This window comes from Falco peregrinus, chromosome Z (assembly GCF_023634155.1).
Source record: "Falco peregrinus isolate bFalPer1 chromosome Z, bFalPer1.pri, whole genome shotgun sequence".
Taxonomy (NCBI): domain Eukaryota; kingdom Metazoa; phylum Chordata; class Aves; order Falconiformes; family Falconidae; genus Falco; species Falco peregrinus.
In genome coordinates this window covers 11,366,134-11,370,469 of record NC_073739.1, presented here as the reverse complement: position 1 = coordinate 11,370,469, position 4,336 = coordinate 11,366,134, and the positions used below count along the sequence as shown (strand labels likewise).

The window sequence follows — 4,336 nt, the reverse complement described above, 5'->3', positions numbered from 1 at the left end:
GTCCACGCTAAAAAATAAAAGACAAGATTACTAGTAAAAGCTGTTACAGAGAAAGAGCTTGCTATAAAAGTGCAACAACTCCTGTAATTTATTCTTCCCACTAACAATCCCTTTCTATACATATTATTCACTATTGTTGTGAATCTTTCATGCAAAAATTGCCAACCATACTTCTTCGGTCTTGTTGTTAGCAAGTTCAGCTGTGTTATACTTCTTACTTCTCTTATTATTCATCCGACTACAGTTTATATTTTAAAAAAATCAAGAATAACAAATGTTTATGAAAATAAATAAGCTGGCTGCAGGCTCTGGGTCTGCAATACAACAGTGCTTCTAGATACGAGTAAACACACAGCCACACAGATAAGGTCAGCAAAACTAATTCAAGACTTATTTAAATATATCTAAGGCACTTTTTTTTTTTTAAACCTAACCCTTGTCCTAAGAATTTGATGGTAGATCATACATATTTGGAAAAAATGCAAAGTGTATGGTTTAAGAATGCTGACATTTGAGACTCGTAACTACTAACAGAGAAGAATCTGAGCACCATAGGTTCTTCACTCAAATATCAGTGCCTAGCTGCCAGTTAAGTCTGTTTACTCATTAAGACTGCTCTAGTATACCAGCCAGGCATGAGCTTCAAAATGCTGATATGAAACAAGGTACCATAACACCTCTGAAAGTCAGCTAAGGTTCCTGAAACTCACCACACTCTTCCATAAATGCATTTGCATGAAAAAGTTGAGACTAAGGGAATGGTTCTACAAAACAGATTAAGCTGATCCAAACAGCTCCTCACCACTTTGGTGAAAGGAGAGGTTCCCACTGCCCTTGCCCCAGTATTCCCACCTGCTTACAGTCACAGGCTGTTTACTTTGAACCAGCTCTGGTGTGCAAGAGATTTTCCACAACATGATTCAACCCTCCAACCTGCCAGCACTCTATACTGAGTTAGGTTATTTGGTGTATAAGCTAAAAGAGGGGTTTAAAAGTGCCAGGATGCAGTGCAAAGAAAGGGATAGGGGTACTTGAAAAGGAGACAGAACTAACAAAGCATCCTTTTGGCAGCAGCAAGCCATCATGCTGGCTTGTATGGGCTGCATAAGTACCACTCATAGTGGGCTGGTTTGTAAGCTGTCTGTGCTTACAGGAGTTTGGTTCTTTCCACCCTTGCAATCAACCATGTGTTCCTGCTACTTCCCCAGTGCTGGGAAGATCATTCACAACGGAAGGCTGTGACCAGGTTAGGATGCTGAACAACCTCTTCAGTCAAATTTATCTGCTTGTGAAGGAGCACATGTGTTAGAGTTGGATGGAAGAAAACATGACTGTGCTTATTTCTCTTTGGCAGCAGTACAGGCTTACTATTGTTAACCATGACATACTGCATCTTAACAGTAGAAATGCAACACGTAATTGTGGCAAACTCTCTGCAAAATAATTTTTACATTTAAAGAAATAAATATAAAAAATCTATTTTAAAGAAATTCTAATGGTTTTCAGTTGCCACCAATTAAATCCTTTTGCAATAAAAATATAGACTAATGTAAAGAACAGCCTACTCAGGTGAGCAATAGAGTACACTATACATAATACAGCCCCAGTTAACACTTCTTTGGATGGTCACACATTCAATTAATCTTACTAAAGTTTGTCAACAAAATGGTTACTAGATGTCTGATACATATCGCATTCTATGTGGATGGATACTGGAACATAATTAACATCCAAAATCAGTACTAATGCTTAGTTATTAGAAGCACTGTGAGTATGTTGGGTATTTTGATTGTAAGATGCATATTTTGATTGTAAAATGCATATCCTACTAATTAAGCAAAAGCAGCAATATGTGTAGCTAATAAGTAGTAAAAAGGATTAATAATGGTCTTTTATTAAGCCAACACTTCCTTTTATTTACAGGAGGGCAGAAAAAACCCATGACTGCTGTAACTCCAGTTATGAGGCCTTTTAGTTTGGTGGTTTGTTTTCTGTTTGGTTGGTTGGTTTTGGTTTGGTTTTTTTTTTGCTTTGCATTTATTCAGCATAAGAAATCTCTACATTTTTCAAGAAGGCTGTGAAAAAACTTGGTGTTTTAGCATGTCCGACTCTGGCAGCAGATGCCTTTTTGAGAAACTTGTAGATATTTTGTGGTTTCATTATAAACCCTGGTCCCAAATACATCTATTATTATTTTGACAGATAAGTTAATTTCAAGGGCTTAACATGTATTCTCACAATTTTCTATTTAATTTTATATGCAGTGATAGAAAAAAACATGACAGACTTTCAGAAAAAAAAGATAATTTTCCAACATGTTCCATTTTTAAAAGTGGTCTTAGCTGATTCAACTCAGAATGCAAATAAGCATCTTAGTGCAGAAACCAGAATCTACTATTTTGACAAGCTATGTACTTAGAAGTTTTGCAGAAGTTAGGAAAATGTGTAATGGCAAGATTTTTACAAATCAGTACACGCTGTCTAGGTATTAGTCTACAAATAAGAAAAAGTTCATACAAGTTAGCATGGTCTAGGCAGTGTGCTACAAAATTCTTACTGACTCTTTCCACAGAAGCTAGAGGCTCCTACTATACCACTAGTCTCTGCATACAAGTTTTAAGTTGGCTACTTCTTAGTCATTCACTGTTTAGCCCAGCTCAGAAACAGCTAGAGCAGTCAAATCCTGCCTACAAAGCTACCTTGACATCCTTCCTTGCCTGCAGTTTATAGACACTTGACAAGCACTTCTTTCAGCAGGGATGTCAGCTTTCACTGCCCTTATACCATCACCGTTGCTTCACTTTTTCACAGCACAACTGTCCAAGACGAGACACTTAACCTAAGTGACCTGCCTGTGCCAGTTTGCTGTGGGCGTGCACAGCCAAAGACAAAGAGGCAGGCAGGGCAAGTGAGCACAGCTGCCTAACCTGCCTTAAAAAGTTAAGCATGTCTTCCAAAACAAAGCTACACTCAGAAAGCAGAACCATAGTCCTGTTTGAGTGTCAGGAGGGCTGTACCAATTACAGGGTGAACAAGTATTCTTTCAGAACTGTGGGAAATATTGGTAAGTGGAACTGTTCAACACAAGGACAGCTACCAGCCAACAGCTGGAACACCCTTCTCTGTTCCCTTACTCATCCCATCATTCCAAAAACAATGATCTCCTAACATGTTAAGACTGCTTTTTCTTAAACCATAAGACTTCCCACTTCTCTTTAACAACAACATTTTTGCATTTGTTTGGGATTATTAAGTGCTGACAGGTGAGGTATGAGCAGTACAGCATTTTACAGCTAGTTCAAGTTCATTCATTCCCTTTAATTGAGTAGGAATTCGAAACTAGTTGCTTAGAAAGCATAATCTGATTTTGGACCTTTCTTTATAAATTTTACCTATTTTTAGTGCCAAGTAACCAGTCCAGTAAGGGGGCTCTACAAAATGTAGCACTCAATAATAGATTAATGAAACTAATTATTCTTCTGTATCTACCATGGTCAATTTCCCTGACTTAAACCAGGCACATTACAAAACTTCAGACTACAGCAACAGATGCCTTTCCTGAAATTATTTAAGCTGTTCTACAGTTTTCAAATTTCTGACAATAATATATGTTAATGATGCTACAATTCAAGTACAAAAAACAGAGAGGTATAATAAACATTGGAAAGTCAACAGCTCTAGCTTTCTAACGTCTCTGTGAGTCACATTTAGTTGGAAACAGGCTGGTAGAGTCTGGTGCTCTAAAAAACTTCTTTAGAACATGTTCATTTGTCAGAACTATGGCAGTTATCTCTATTCAACATTACTTCTGGCATCAATGAATCCTATAGACAGACTTTTAATTTTTAAAAAGGCTTTATGTAAACAAACCCACCTTTTTCTCCCTAACTTTCAACTGCAGTATTTTCCTCCTCTCTTCCTTGCTAGTCGCAAATCCTTCAGTACAGTTCAATTAATTACAAATGGGATAGTCTCAGAGAAATTTACATTTAATCTGAAATACATAGTGTTTATTTTCCTATAACACAGCTAGTCACCTTCCTAGACTTACTAAGTCAACCACCAGGAATAATATGATCATTGCTTTTTACTATTAGATTGCCGGAACAAGGAAAAAGGAGGCTCAATTTTAAGGAAAGATAATTCTTTCAAAGTGTGCCTTTCTCCCTGCATATAAATTAAACTTTTGTACGCTTTTCTACATGATTCTTCCAAGCAACAAGTGAATTACTGTTCCAAAACCCACACACTTTGAAAGGTGACAATTTCAAGCTCTACCAGTGAAAAATTGTTAATAGTAAGTCAACTGTTCTAATGCATACCTTATTAATGTTTA

General features: G+C 37.0%; 1 protein-coding gene across 1 annotated transcript in view; it reads right to left on the bottom strand.

Moving 5' to 3' along the window:
- The window catches only part of INIP (INTS3 and NABP interacting protein), a 230,722-nt gene that overhangs the window by 30,830 nt on the left and 195,556 nt on the right, over positions 1-4,336 (bottom strand). The window lies entirely within an intron of this gene.